Genomic DNA, 16,163 nt, shown 5'->3' with positions numbered 1-16,163 from the left:
CGGTGCTTGAGAAGAAGGGCCCAGCGGAGCGGTGCTTGAGACGGCGGGGCCCAGCGGAGCAGTGCTTGAGAAGAAGGGCCCAGCGGAGCGGTGCTTGAGACGGCGGGGCCCAGCGGAGCGGTGCTTGAGAGGAAGGGCCCAGCGGAGCGGTGCTTGAGAAGAAGGGCCCAGCGGAGCGGTGCTTGAGACGGCGGTGCCCAGCGGAGCGGTGCTTGAGGCGGCGGGGCCCAGCGGAGCGGTGCTTGAGAAGAAGGGCCCAGCGGAGCGGTGCTTGAGAAGAAGGGCCCAGCGGAGCGGTGCTTGAGACGGCGGGGCCCAGCGGAGCGGTGCTTGAGAGGAAGGGCCCAGCGGAGCGGTGCTTGAGAAGAAGGGCCCAGCGGAGCGGTGCTTGAGAAGAAGGGCCCAGCGGAGCGGTGCTTGAGACGGCGGGGCCCAGCGGAGCGGTGCTTGAGAGGAAGGGCCCAGCGGAGCAGTGCTTGAGAAGAAGGGCCCAGCGGAGCGGTGCTTGAGACGGCGGGCCCAGCGGAGCGGTGCTTGAGAGGAAGGGCCCAGCGGAGCGGGGCTTGAGAAGTAGGGCCCAGCGGAGCGGTGCTTGAGACGGCGGGGCCCTGTTCAGCGGTGCTCTTCTGCACCGCGGGCCCTGTTCAGCGGTGCTCTTCTCCACGGCGGGGCCCTGTTCAGCGGTGCTCTTCTCCACGGCGGGCCCTGTTCAGCAGTGCTCTTCTCCACGGCGGGCCCTGTTCAGCGGTGCTCTTCTCCACGGCGGGGCCCTGTTCAGCGGTGCTCTTCTCCACGGCGGGGCCCTGTTCAGCGGTGCTCTTCTCCACGGCGGGGCCCTGTTCAGCGGTGCTCTTCTCCACAGCGGGCCCTGTTCAGCGGTGCTCTTCTCCACGGCGGGCCCTGTTCAGCGGTGCTCTTCTCCACGGCGGGGCCCTGTTCAGCGGTGCTCTTCTGCACCGCGGGCCCTGTTCAGCGGTGCTCTTCTCCACGGCGGGCCCTGTTCAGCGGTGCTCTTCTGCACCGCGGGCCCTGTTCAGCGGTGCTCTTCTCCACGGCAGGCCCTGTTCAGCGGTGCTCTTCTGCACCGCGGGCCCTGTTCAGCGGTGCTCATCCAGCAGGTCAAGGGAGCCAGACCTGGCCTCGACTCCCTGCTCAGTCGCCCTCGGACCGTGACGTATCTGGACCCTTCGGGGACGGACTCCTGGCCTCCTTAGTGTCCTCCTTCCCAGCTGGGATGTGGCATGTGGGATCCACCTTCTCCGCGCTCCTGCTGCCCTTCCGCTCCTTTGATGGGGCTCTCGGGCCCTTGCCTCCCCCAGATGGTGTGGGTGGTGAAGTGGCCGCACATTGCTCTTTGGGGGCAGCCCTGTCGGTCCTCGCACGGCGGTCCTTGTTTTTGCGGGTCCTCTTGCCGGGGGGGGGGGCTGGACGTGTCCTTGCTGCTGATCGATGTGTCACTGCTGGCAAAGGGTGGGCTCCAGAACCCAGGCACAACAGTGACACCCGAAGCTGGGCTGGTGGTGGCTGCGGTGCTCTTGCGACTCTTTGAAGATGGATGGGGGAGGTCATCGGGGGGAAAGAGGTTAAGGTTAGCCAGGAAAAGTTTTTTTGGGCCAAGGTAAAGGGTAGGAGAAGTGGAGATGGAAGTGGAGGTAGAGGATGTGGTTGTAGGAGAGTCAGGTGTGCTGTCATTGGGTGAAGGTGCTGGTGCTGTAGGCTGTCGTGAGGTGGATGGCTGTTGGGTGGGTGGCTGCCTGCGTTTGTGTGTCTTGGAAGAGGGGGTGACAGACACAGTGGGAGAGGACACAGGGGACGTGTACATGGCAGTGGGGTGGTGACTGCACGAGTGTGGACTGTACTGGAGGGTGAGGTGGTGATGGAAGCACTGGCTGATGTTGGGGTGCATGCAGGTGTGAGTGTAGACGTCACAGGGAGGGAGGAGGGAGACGAGGAGGAGGGGGACACAGGGGTGGCAGTGGCTGTTGGCATGTCTGCATCTGGGTGTTGCTCGGGTGAGTGTTTGCGGGATCTGTGGTGCTTGTGTTTGGATGAGCTGCTCTTGGGTGTTGAGGTGTGTGCAGGCTGGTCTGATGGTGTGGATGGGATAGGCTGAGGAACAGGAGACAGAGACAGGCTGGAGGCAGTCAGAAGAGGGAGGCTGGAAACAGGGACAATGGCTGCCGTCAGTGCTGAGGCCAGAGCAGTGAACGCTCGTTGATGGGCAGCCTGACCCGAATGAATGCCCTCCAGGTACGCATTGCTCTGTTGCACCTCCCTTTGCACACCCTGGATGGCATTCAAAAGGGTCGTCTGCCCAACAATGAGCGTCCTTACCAGGTCAATGAGCTCCGCACTGAGGGCAGCAGGGGCAACAGGGGCAGGGGCTGAGGTGCCTGGGGCGAAGGAGACGCGCGCCTTCCTGGGCGAACCGGCACGGAGCGAAGACTGAGGGGCTGCTGGGAGGGCGGGGCTGGTGCGCTGGGTGGCGGCTGTACCTGTAGAGGTGGGGGGCACGGATGTTGCCGCCACCCCTAGGGAGCTCCCATCCGAGGACGTGTCGCTTTCGCTGCTCTCACCAGCGGTCCCCGTCGTGGTGCTCCCCTCGCCCTCCGGATCACTGGTGCCCTCGGTGTCTGTTCCTGGGCCCACCGGGGCCTTGTGTCCTGCAGCTCCCTCGTGCTCCGATGCCATATCTCCTCCGCCTGATGATGCTAATGCACACATGCACAAGAAGATGAAGAGAAAGGGTGGGGGGAGAAAAAAGAAGACCAGGTTGAGTGCATGCAATGTCAACACCGTTGGCGGAGAGGACAGACACAGGTGCCTAATGCACTAAGCCGCGCATTCGGGGTACACTACTCAGTACTACTGACTAAGACAACAGGCCAAGAGACGTCAAACGCGCACATGGGAGATGCTGGACCTTCAATGGCTGTACTTGTCACCCTACCGAGGTGGGGGCCGGGGGCACAGGGCCATGCCTAAGGGAAAGGACTACACTACAGAAAGCGCCCTGGCCTAATGTCACCCACAGCCCTCCTCCCCCACCCAGACGCCTCCACTGCGCAGAAAAGTAGGAGAATGTGCTGATACTCACCCCCTTGTGTTTGCTGTGATGTCTTAAAGCGCCCATCCAATTCAGGGTAGGCCACCGCCAGGATCCGGGACATCAGGGGGGTCATGGTGCGACTGGCACCCCTCCTAGGTAGGGAGGCCATCCCCAGCAGTGTTTCTGCGGTCTTCCTTGTTCCGCGGCGGATGTACTCCCACCTCTTGCGGCAGTGGGTGCCCCGTCTGTTGTGGACCCCCAAGGTCCGGACTTCCTTGGCGATGGCACGCCAAATGTCGATCTTCTGATGGGCGCTGACCTATTAGACATGTACAGGGTGGAAAGGAGGAAATCATCAATGACCTGCATGTTAGATGTAATTGGCCCCCCCCACCCACTTTGCCATATGGCACATGCTCTCATCTGTCGGGCGTTGCACTCCTCATTCGCCCCCCACCCCACCAACTTACATCCACCCCAATCCACACAGGCATAGCCCATTCCATTAGCACCCGGTGTACTCACTTGTTGGTCTGGAGGACCGTAGAGTAGCGCATACTGGGGGAGGACCCCATCCACGAGCTTGTCCAACTCTTCAGACGTGAAGGCAGGGGCCCTTTCCCCAGTCGCAGCAGCCATTGTATCTTCCAGACCGAGGTCACAGCAGCACTTGCAGTATAGGTCCTCTCCTGTGGATGATCAGGTCTCGAGTGATTAAGCAGATAGAAAATGGCGGTCACGTCCGCGGCAGTGCGTACCGCGGCGGTGCGTACCGCGACCGCCGGCGCACTTCGTTATTGGCTCCTGAAACCCATAGGCTTCAATGTTAACCAATGCGGCTTTGCGCCACGGTCTGCGACCGCCTACCGCCACGGTGTGCCCCGCCAGCGCATTGACCTCACATCCCATTGTCCCACTTCACAGGTCAGGCAGCCGCCATTTCAAGGGCCCACATGGCTTAATTTTGACTGCGACACACAGGCCTAGGCCTTGCATTGCCACACATACACGCCTTTCAACCCATTGCCATTCTTTAACTGTGCAAGCTGTCTGTACGTACCTGTGGTTTGGCTGACTCTGTGTTCCATGTTGTCCTTCCTAGGCACCGTCCGCTGGGACTTGCGATGAGAAGGAGGAATCCTCGCGTGTACCGACCGCTGGTGGACCTGTCGACAATGGAAGAACGCCATATAATACTTCGATACAGACTTGACCGTGCCACTATCCATGAACTGTGTGCCCAGCTGGAGCCAGCCCTGATGTCCCCCATCCGCCAACCCACAGGGATTCCCCCTCTGGTGCAGGTTTTGTCAGTCCTCCATTTTTTGGCCAGTGGGTCATTCCAGACCACAGTGGCCATGTCATCTGGAATGTCTCAGCCTATGTTTTCTAAGATTTTGAGCAGAGTGTTGTCTGCCCTGATGAAACTCATGCGGAGCTACATCATTTTCCCCGAGGAGGGTGACTTGCCTACAGTGAAGGGTGATTTCTATGCCCTTGGACATATCCCCAACATCATTGGTGCCATTGATGGGACCCATGTGGCTTTGGTACCCCCAAAAGACGATGAGCAGGTGTACCGAAACAGAAAAAATTATCATTCGATGAATGTCCAGGTGGTCTGTTTGGCTGACCAGTACATCTCCCATGTAAATGCCAAGTTCCCAGGGTCAGTGCATGACGCGTATGTGATGCGAAATAGCAGCATCCCCTATGTGATGGAGCAGCTACAGAGACAACGTGTGTGGCTAATAGGTGACTCTGGTTACCCCAACCTGCCGTGGCTACTGACCCCAGTGAGGAATCCCCGGAGAAGGGCAGAGGAACGCTACAATGAGGCCCATGGGCGTACTAGGAGGGTGATTGAGCGAACCTTTGGACTCCTGAAGGCCAGGTTTAGGTGCCTGCATATGACTGGTGGATCCCTAATGTACTCACCAAAGAAGGTGTGCCATATCATCGTGGCCTGCTGTATGCTTCACAACCTGGCTTTGCAACGCCAGGTGCCTTTCCTGCAGGAGGATGGTCCAGATGGTGGTGTTGTAGAAGCCGTGGAGCCTGTGGAGAGTGAAGAGGAGGAAGACTCAGAGGACGACACAGACAATAGGGATAGAGTGATACAACAGTATTTCCAGTGACACCCAGGTAAGACTCACCCACGCCATTTCCCAATTGCTTCTAGCCTCCTGCATCTGTACTTTCTGTAGTTCCCCACAGATGTTTTTCATTAATTTTTGCCTTTCCCTTCCCTTCTCAGTGCTGTCTGACTCAGTACCTGACTTCTACTTGGTTCGCACATGAAATACAGCGTATTGACATTGGTATGTTGTCATGACTAACTGACAGAACAGAAATGGAACAGTAATATGTAATACATTTGTTAATAATACAGCATGACTCAAAACAGATTAGTGTTCAAAATGTGATTTATTTACAGTGCTAGATATCGGTACATGTGATTCTAAGGGTGATGGGTGGGGGTGGAGGAATATCCATGGCAGAGTCCAGTTCTCAGTCTCACAGGTGCATTGTTCTTTTGCCTGTGGAAGGATGGAGCATAGGCAGTTCATGGTTGGACAGGGTGGCAATGTGGGACAGTGGGAAGAGTTCAGGGGGTATGTCCTGCTGGCGGGGGTCTTGACATCCTACTCTGTCTTTTTATTTGGTCTCAGGCTCCTCTTACGGGGTGGTTGTTCTTCAGCAGGAGGTGGGGTTCTGGGGGGCTGTCGAGGTGTTGGGACCTCCTGTCCACTAGCGCCGGCGGAGGTGGTAGGCTGTTCCTGGTCCGGCCTAGTGACAGGGGCCCTGTGTGGTGCACCATGGTCCCGCAACGCGTCCTCTATCCTGTGGAGGGCCAGGACGATGGTCCCCATTGCGGTCCCGATGATTCTCAGCTCCTCCCTGAACCCCATGTAGCGTTCTTCCTGCTGTGCCTGGATCTCAGTGAACCTGGCCAGTACCGTCGCCATCGTTTCTTGGGAGTGGTGGTATGCCCCCATGATGGTGGTGAGGGCCTCTTGGAGAGTGGGTTCCCTGGGCCTCTCCTCCCCCCCCTGTCGCACAGCAGCCCTCCGAGCTGCCCGGTTTCCCCCGGCCTCTGTCCCCTGGCCGGTGTGCCCGCTCCCACTGCCCCCAGGTCCCTGTTGTTGTTGGGGTGTTGGGTTAGCCTGGGTGCCCTGTAGTGGCGGACACACCGCTGATTGAGCTGTCCTAGAGACAGAGGCATGGGCCCGCTGGGTGGGAGCTGTGCTGGTGTCGGCAGAGGGGGTCGGGTCTGGTGTGGCCTGTGGCTGCCTGAGGGGAACCGACTGCCCAGAGGTCCCCGATGGTCCGGGCTGGTCATCAGGTTCACTGTCGACAGAGCTGCTATCCTCAGTGTGGGCCTGTTCCGGTGGTGGGATGGACACTTCTGGACCCTCCTGGCTGGTGTGTTGTCGTTCGGGTCCTGCATGGGGTAAGAGAGTTTGGTTATTGTTTCTGTGTGTGCAATAGCGTGCGTGTTATGGGTGCCCTTGTTCCCCAGTGCAGGCATTCCCTTGAGGGAGGTGTTGTGAGGGTATTTAGTGGGGGGGAGGGGTTAGTGCAGTGGTCATGCATAGGTGATGGGTGCCCATGATTTGTGTTGGCATGCAGGAGTTGGTGTTGGGATGGGTGGGTTGTGCTGGTGAGACATTGTCAGGGAGGATATGTGCTGGGGGGTTGGGGGTGAGGGTGGGGGTGTGGGTTGGCATGCTGGTGGGGTGGGGGGGATATAGTAGTTGAGATGGGACTTACCAGAGTCCATTCCTCCGGCTACTCCAGCGAGGCCCTGAGGATGCAGGATGGTCAAGACCTCTTGCTCCCACGATGTAAATTCGGGAGGGGTGGGTGGGGGTCCGCCGCCAGTCTTCTGGACCGCGATGTTGTGCCTGGAGACCATCGATCAGACCTTCCCCCGTAGGTCGTTCCATCTTTTGCGGATGTCCTCCCTATTCCTGGGATGCTGTCCCACCGCGTTGACCCTGTCCACGATCCGCTGCCATAGCTCCGCCTTCCTGGCTATACTGGTGTGCTGCACCTGCGAGCCGAAGAGCTGGGGTTCCACTCTTAGGATTTCCTCCACCATGACCCGGAGTTCTTGGTCCGAAAAGCGTGGGTGCCTTTGGGGTGCCATGGGGTGGTATGGTTGAGGTGTGGGGTGGTGTATGTGATGAGGAGTGTGTTGGTGAGTGGTGCTTTGTGCTACTATGTGGTGTGTGTGATGGTGTAGTGTGCCTCAGTGTGTCTTGCTATGGATTGTCTGCTGTGTCTCTCTCTCCTTCTCTCAGTAATTATGGTCGCAGGGGTTTGTGGGTGATGTGGGTGTGTGTTTTATAGTTGGTTGATTGTGTGTGAGTGGTGTGTGTATGTGTATCAGGTGTGTGTATTTCAAATTGTCCAATGTGGCTGTGTTTTGGTGATGTGTGTGTATTCTGACCGCGGCGGTGTGTACCGCCAATGGAATACCGCGTTTGAATGACCGCCGTGTGGATTCGCGGGTCGTAATGGCATGGGCGTATTTCTGTTGGCGTGACGGTGGAGGTTTGGTCATCTCCAGTTTATCGCTGCCCGCCGATGTGGCGGGCTGCAGTGGAGGACGGATTTTTGGAGGTTTGGCCGTTGTGGGTCAGAATGACCGTGGCGGTTGACCGCGGCCGCGGCGGTGTTATGGCGGTCTTATGACCGGCGGTAAAGGCATTTTACCGCCGAGGTCAGAATCACCCCCATAATGTTATATTTGGTGGATCCGCACAAAACAATTGCTAGAATGCTTGATATATTTAGGTTAAGTTCATGGGGTCTGGGGCCTAAATGGCAACATGCAATACAAGTTTAAAGAGTGCATTTTTAGATACTTGGACATATGTATTACAAGAGACCAAAAGATGAAATGCTAATGAAACCTACTAGTGGACATTGATCAGGATAAAGGTGATGTAACACAGTTGTGTCACATCCCATTGTTACTGTTGCAATGGTCTGCAAACTATACAATTATGAATTTATTGTGGTTCCTTTATATATCCACCATAGTCCAATAATAATACCAAGGGATTTTTTCTCATGAGTTGAGAGACTGTTAAGAAGACAGTTATGGGAAGAGAAAACAACTTGAATATCACTAGCCAAATTATTTAAAGGACTGTACAATAGAGGCCTTTGACTTCCATTGAAAAATACTAGTGGGCAGAGTAAATGGCAACATTAACAGACTGTGGGGGTCATTCTGACCTCGGCGGTAAAAGGCTCTTACCGCCGGTCAGAAGACCGCCATTCTACCGCCGCGGCCGCGGTAACCCGCCACGGTCATTCTGACCAACAACTGCCAAGCAGCCAAAAACCCGACATCCACGGAAGGCCGCCTCATCAGCGGGCAGCGATAAACTGGAGATGACCAAACCTCCACCGCCACGCCAACACAAACACGCCCATGCCATTACGACCCACCAATCCACGCGGCGGTCTTTCAACCGCGGTATTCCATTGGCGGTACACACCGCCGCGGTCAAAATACACACCCAGGCTCCAAAACCCAGCCACATTGGACAATTTGAAATACACACACCTGATACACATACAAACACCACCCCCACACATCCAAGCAACTATAAAACACACACCCACATCACCCACAAACCCCCACTAGTTGGAAATCGGAGAGAAGGCGAGAGAGAGAGAGCGAGTGAGCGAGCACAGCAATCGAAAACCCCAACACACACAAGAACCCAACATCATCAACCACACCACATCTACGCACACATCACCACACACCACCACTCACATCACCGCAAACACCACCCCGCACCTCATCCACACCACCCCCTGGCACCCCAAAGACACCCCAGGTTTTCGGACCAAGACATCCGGGTCATGGTGGAGGAAATCATAAGGGTAGAGCCCCAGCTCTTCGGCACACAGGTGCAACACACCACAATAGCCAGGAAGGCGGAGCTATGGCAGAGGATTGGCGACAGGGTCAACGCTGTGGGACAGCATCCCAGAAACCAGGAAGACATCAGAAAGCGCTGGAATGACCTACGGGGGAAGGTACGGTCGATGGTCTCCAGACACAACATCGCTGTGCAGAGGACTGGCGGCGGACCACCACCCACCCCTCCCGAATTCACAGCATGGGAGCAAGAGGTCCTTAACATCCTGCATCCTGCGGGCCTCGCTGGAGTAGGCGGAGGAATGGACTCTGGTAAGTCTAGTCTCAACTACTCCCCCCCCCCAACCACCAGCATGCCAACCCACACCCCCACCCTCACCCCCAACCGCCCAGCACACAGCCTCCCTGCCAATGTGTCACCAGCACAACCCACCCAACCCAAAACCAAACCCTGAATGCCAACACAAACCATGGACACCCATCACCTATGCATAACCACTGCACATACCCATCCCCCCCACAAACCACCCTCACAACTCCTGCCACAAGGGGATGCCAGCACTGGGGGACAAGGGCACCCACAAATCGCACACCATGGAACACACAGAAGCAATAACCATACTCTTTCACCCCTGCAGGGCCCGAACGCCAACACACCGGCCAGGAGGGTCCAGATATGTCCATCCCACCCCCAGAACAGGCCCGCAGTGAGGACAGCAGCTCTGTCTACCTGGAACCTGATGACCAGCCCGGACCATCGGGGACCTCTGGACAGTCGGTTCCCCACACACAGACACAGGCCACAGCAGACCTAACCCCCTCTGGGAATATCAGCACCGCTCCCACCCAGCGGGCCCATGCCTCTGTCTCCAGGACAGGTCAATCAGCGGTGTGTCCGCCACTACAGGGCACCCAGGCTGACCCAACACCGCAACAACAACAGGGACCTGGGGGCAGTGGTAGTGGGCACACCGTCCAGGGGACAGAGGCCCGGGGAAACAGGGCAACTGGGAGGGCTGCAGTGCGACAGGGGGGGGAGGACAGGCCCAGGGAACCGACTCTCCAAGAGGCCCTCACCACCATCATGGGAGCATACCACCGCTCCCAGGAGACGATGGCGACGGTAATGGCCAGGTTCCAGGAGATCCAGGCACAGCAGGAGGAACGGTACATGGGGTACAGAGAGGAGCTCAGGAACATCGTCCAGGCCCTGAACCTAATAGTCACCACATTGCGGGACCATGTGGCACCCCAAAGGACCCCTGTCACCAGCCCGGACCAGGAACAGCCTACCACCTCCGCCGGCGCTAATGGACAGGAGGCCCCCACACAACGACGGGCCACCAGAACCCCACCTCCTGCTGAAGATCAACCACCCCGCAAGAGGAGCCTGAGATCACAAAGGAAGACAGAGTAGGATGTCAAGACCCCCGCCAGCCTAAGATCCCCCCGGATGTCATTCCACTGTCCCACATCGTCACCCTGTCCAACCTTGAACTGCCCCTGCTCCATCCTTCCACAGGCATATGGACAATGCACCTGTGCGACCGAGAACTGGACTCTGCCATGGACATCACTCCACCCCCACCCATCACCGTTTTACTATCATGGACCTATATGTAGCACTTTAAATAAATCACTTATTGCACTTAAAACACTCAGGAGTCTGCTTGTATTCTTAACAAATGTATTACACATAACGGGTCAAAAATGTACAGTTACATTATGATGACAACATACCAATGTCAATTTGCTTTACTCCATGGCCGAACAAACCAGAAGTCACGCAGTGGGTCATACAGCTCTGAAAAGCCAAGGGAACGTCACAATTCAGTTGAAAGGAACTGGGGGGAAACATAGAAAGTAGAGATGCAGGAGGCCAGAAGTAAATGTAAAATGACGTGGGTGATTCTTACCTGGGTGCTACTGAAAATACTGTTGTATGACCGTGTCCCTGTTGTCCGTGTCGTCCCCGTCGTCTTCCTCCTCTTCACTCTCCACAGGCTCCACAGCTGCTACAACACCACCATCTGGACCATCCTCCTGCAGAAAAGGCACCTGGCGTCGCAATGCAAGATTGTGAAGCATACAGCAGGCCACGATGATCTGGCACACCTTCTTGGGTGAGTACATTAGGGATCCCCCTGTCATATGCAGGCACCTAAACCTGGCCTTCAGGAGGCCGAAGGTCCTTTCTATGATCCTCCTAGATCGCCCATGGGCCTCATTGTACCGTTCCTCTGCCCTGGTCCGGGGATTCCTCACTGGGGTCAGTAGCCACGGCAGGTTGGGGTAACCAGAGTCACCTATTATCCACACACGGTGTCTCTGTAGCTGTTCCATCACATAGGGGATGCTGCTATTTCGCATAACATACGCGTCATGCACTGACCCAGGGAACATGGCATTTACATGGGAGATGTACTGGTCAGCCAAACAGACCACCTGGACATTCATCGAATGGTAACTTTTCCTGTTTCTGTACACCTGCTCATCGTCTTTTGGGGGTACTAAGGCCACATGGGTCCCATCAATGGCACCAATGATGTTGGGGATATGTCCAAGGGCATAGAAGTCAGCCTTCACAGTGGCCAAATCACCCTCCTCAGGGAAAATAATGTAGCTCTGCATGTATTTCGTCAGGGCAGAAAACACTCTGGACAAAATCTTAGAAAACATAGGCTGAGACATCCCTGATGACATGGCCACTGTTGTCTGAAAAGACCCACTTGCCAAGAAATGGAGGACTGACAGAACCTGCACCAGAGGGGGAATTCCTGTGGGTTGGCGGATGGGGGACATCAGTGCTGGCTCCAGCTGGGCACACAGTTCATGTGTAGTGGCTCGGTCAAGTCGGTAGTGAAGTATTATATGACGTTCCTCCATTGTCGACAGGTCCACCAGCGGTCGGTACACGGGAGGATTCATCCTTCTCCTCGCAAGTCCCAGCGGACGGTGCCTAGGAAGGACAACATGGAGCACAGAGTCAAACAACCCACAGGTACGTAACTACAGCTTGCACAGTACACGATTGTCAATGCATTGAATGGCTTGTATGAGTGGCAATGCAAGGCCTAGACCTGTGTGACGCAGTAGTAATTAAGCCCTGTGGTCCCTTGTAATGGCGGCTGCCTGACCTGAGAAGTGTGACAGTGGGATGTGAGGTCAATGCGCTGGTGTGACACACCGTGGCGGTAGGCGGTCGAAGACCGCGGCGCAAAGCCGCATTGGTTAACATCGAACCCTATGGGTTTCACGAGCCAATGACTAGCTGCGCCGGCGGTCGCGGAACGCACCGCGGCGGTACGCGCCGCCGCGGGCGTGACCGCCATTTTCTATCTGATTAATCACTCGAGACCTGATCATCCACAGGAGAGGACCTATACTGCAAGTGCTGCTGTGACCTCGGTCTGGGAGATACAATGGCTGTTGCGACTGGGGAAAGGGCCCCTGCCTTCACTACAGAAGAGTTGGAGAAACTTGTGGATGGGGTCCTGCCCCAGTATGCGCGACTCTACGGTCCTCCAGACCAACAGGTAAGTACACTGTGTGCACGTTGAATGGGCTATGCCTGGGTTGTGTATGGTGGATGTAAGATGGTGGGGTGGGGGGACAATGACGAGTGCAAGGCACGACAGATGAGAGCATGTGCCACATGGCAAGGTTGGGGAGGGGGGGGCCAATCGCATCTATCATGCGGAAAATTGATGATATTTCAATTTCCACCCTGTACATGTCAAATAGGTCAGCGCCCATCAGAAGATCGACATTTGGCGTGCCATCGCCAAGGAAGTCCGGAAGCTGGGGGTCCACAACAGACGGGGCACCCACTGCCGCAAGAGGTGGGAGGACATCCGCCACGGGACCAGGAAGACCGCCGAGTCACTGCTGGTGATGGCCTCCCAACCTAGGAGGGGTGCCAGTCGTACCCTGACCCCCCTGATGTCCCGGATCCTGGCGGTGGCCTACCCCGATTTGTATGGGCGCGTGACGACATCACAGCAGACACAAGGGGGTGAGTACCAGCACATTCAGCTATCTTTACGCGCAGTGGAGGTGCCTGGGTGGGGGAGGAGGGCTGTGGGTGACATTAGGCCAGGGCGCTTTCTGTATTGTATTCCTCTCCTTTAGCCATGTCCCTGTGCCCCCGCCCCCCACCTCTGTATGGTGCCAGGTACAGCTAGTCATGGTCCTGCATCACCCATGTGCGCGTTTGTTGTCCCTAGACCTGTTGGCCCAGTCACAAGTACTCAGTAGTGTATCCCGATTGCGCGGCTTAGTGCATGAGGCTCCTGTGTCTGTCCTCTCCGCCAACGGTGTTGACAATGCATGTACTCAACCTTTTATTATGTCTCCCCCCACCCTTTTTCTTTATCTTCTTGTGCATGTGTGCTTCAGCATCATCAGGCGGAGGAGACTTGGCACCGGAGCACGAGGGAGCTGCGACTCACAAGGCCCCGGTGGGCCATGGCACAGACACCGAGGCCACCAGTGATACGGAGGGCGAGGGGAGCTTCACAACGGGGAGCCGTGGTGAAACCAGCGACACCGACACGTCCTCGGAAGGGAGCTCCCTAGCGGTGGTGGCAACATCCGTGCCCCCGCCTCTACAGGTACAGCCGCCACCCAGCGCACCAGCTCCGCCCTCCCAGCAGCCCCTCAGCCTACGCTCCGTGCCCGCTCGCCCAAGAAAGCGGGCATCTCCTTCGCCCCAGGCACCTCAGGCCCTGCCCCTGTTACCCCTGCTGCCCTCAGTGAGGAGGTCATTGACCTCCTGAGGACCATCAATGTTGGGCAGACTACCCTTTTGAATGCCATCCAGGGGGTAGAGAGGGAGGTGCATCGTAGCAATGCATACCTGGAGGGCATTCATTCGGGTCAGTCTGCCCATCAACGATCGTTCAGTTCTCTGGCCTCAGCACTGACGGCAGCCATTGTCCCTGTTTCCAGCCTCCCTCTTCTAACTGCCTCCACCCTGTCTCTGTCTCCTGTTCCTCTGCCTATCCCATCCACACCATCAGACCAGCCTGCACACACCTCAACACCCAAGGGCAGCTCATCCAGACATAAACACCACAGATCACACAAACATTCACCCAAGCAACACCCAGATGCAGACATGCCAACAGCCACTACCACCTCTGTGTCCCCCACCTCCTCGTCTCCCTCCTCCCTCCCTGTGACGTCTACACTCACACCAGCATGCACACCACCAACAGCCAGTACACCCATCACCAGCACACCCTCCAGTACAGTCCGCACACGTGCAGTCACCACCCCCACTGCCGTTTACACGTCCCCTGTGTCCTCTCCCACTGTGTCTGTCACCCCCTCTTCCAAGACACACAAACGCAGGCAGCCACTCACCCAACAGCCAACCACCTCACGACAGCCTGCAGCCCATGCACCTTCACCCAAGGACAGCACACCTGACTCTCCTACAACCACCTCCTCTTCCTCCACTCCCATAACCACTGCACCTACCTTTTACCTTGGTCCTAAAAAGTGTTACCTCTCCAATCTTGACCTCTTTCCCTCACCTGACCCACCCCCTCCATCTGCTAAGAGTCCCAAGAGCACCTCAGCCACCACCAGCCCGGGTTCACGTGTCAGCGTAGTCCATGGATTTTGGAGTCCCCCCTTTGCCAGCAGTGAGACATCGGTCAACAGCAAGGGGACAGCCAGCCCCCCCCCTGGAAAGAGGACCCGGAAAGTGAGGGGCCGCCGCGGGAGGAGTGCCACGGCTGCCCCCATGGACCAAAGTTCGGACAATTCACCTGCCACAACATCCAGGGGAGGCAAGGCCCAGAGAGCCACAGCGAAGGAGGGCAAGGGCAGCAGGGCAGAGAAGTCAGGCAGCAGGAGCGCGGACCAGGAGGGCCCCACAAGCCCCATCCCGGGTGTGAGGGAGGACACCCAAGGGCCCAGGACACCGTCACCGAAGGGTCCAGCAACTGCACGGTCGGAGGGCAACTGAGCAGGGAGTCCTGCCCAGGTCTGACTCCCTGGAATTACAGGACAAACACCGCTGAAGAGGGCCCCGCCGTGCAGGAAGGCACCGCTGAAGAGGGCCCCGCCGTGCAAGAAGGCACCGCTGAAGAGGGCCCCGCCGTCCAGAAAGGCACCGCTGAAGAGGGCCCCGCCGTGCAGGAAGGCACCGCTGAAGAGGGCCCCGCCGTCCAGAAAGGCACCGCTGAAGAGGGCCCCGCCGTGCAGGAAGGCACCGCTGAAGAGGGCCCCGCCAAGACAGGCCCCGCTCCGCTGGGCCCTTCCTGTCAAGCACCGCTCCGCTGGGCCCCGCCGTCTCAAGCACCGCTCCGCTGTGCCCTTCATCTCAGGCACCGCTCCGCTGGGCCCCGCTGTCTCAAGCACCGCTCCGCTGGGCCCTTCATCTCAGGCACCGCTCCGCTGGGCCCTTCCTGTCAAGCACCGCTCCGCTGGGCCCCGCCATCTCAAGCACCGCTCCGCTGGGCCCTTCATCTCAGGCACCACTCCGCTGGGCCCTTCCTGTCAAGCACCGCTCCGCTGGGCCCTTCCTGTCAAGCACCGCTCCGCTGGGCCCCGCCGTCTCAAGCACCGCTTCGCTGGGCCCTTCATCTCAGGCACCCCTCCGCTGGGCCCTTCCTGTCAAGCACCGCTCCGCTGGGCCCCGCCGTCTCAAGCACCGCTCCGCTGGGCCCTTCCTGTCAAGCACCGCTCCACTGGGCCCTTCCTGTCAAGCACCGCTCCGCTGGGCCCCGCCGTCTCAAGCACCGCTCCGCTGGGCCCTTCATCTCAGGCACCGCTCCGCTGGGCCCTTCCTGTCAAGCACCGCTCCGCTGGGCCCTTCCTGTCAAGCACCGCTCCGCTGGGCCCCGCAGTCTCAAGCACTGCTCCGCTGGGCCCTTCATCTCAGGCACCGCTCCGCTGGGCCCTTCCTGTCAAGCACCGCTCCGCTGGGCCCCGCCGTCTCATGCACCGCTCCGCTGGGCCCTTCCTGTCAAGCACCGCTCCGCTGGGCCCCGCCGTCTCAAGCACCGCTCAGCTGGGCCCTTCATCTCAGGCACCGCTCCGCTGGGCCCTTCCTGTCAAGCACCGCTCCGCTGGGCCCCGCCGTCTCATGCACCGCTCCGCTGGGCCCTTCCTGTCAAGCACTGCTCCGCTGGGCCCCGCCGTCTCAAGCACCGCTCCGCTGGGCCCTTCATCTCAGGCACCGCTCCGCTGGGC

The sequence above is a fragment of the Pleurodeles waltl genome, chromosome 4_2, assembly GCF_031143425.1.
Source record: "Pleurodeles waltl isolate 20211129_DDA chromosome 4_2, aPleWal1.hap1.20221129, whole genome shotgun sequence".
NCBI lineage: Eukaryota > Metazoa > Chordata > Amphibia > Caudata > Salamandridae > Pleurodeles > Pleurodeles waltl.
This window is presented reverse-complemented; position numbering follows the sequence as displayed.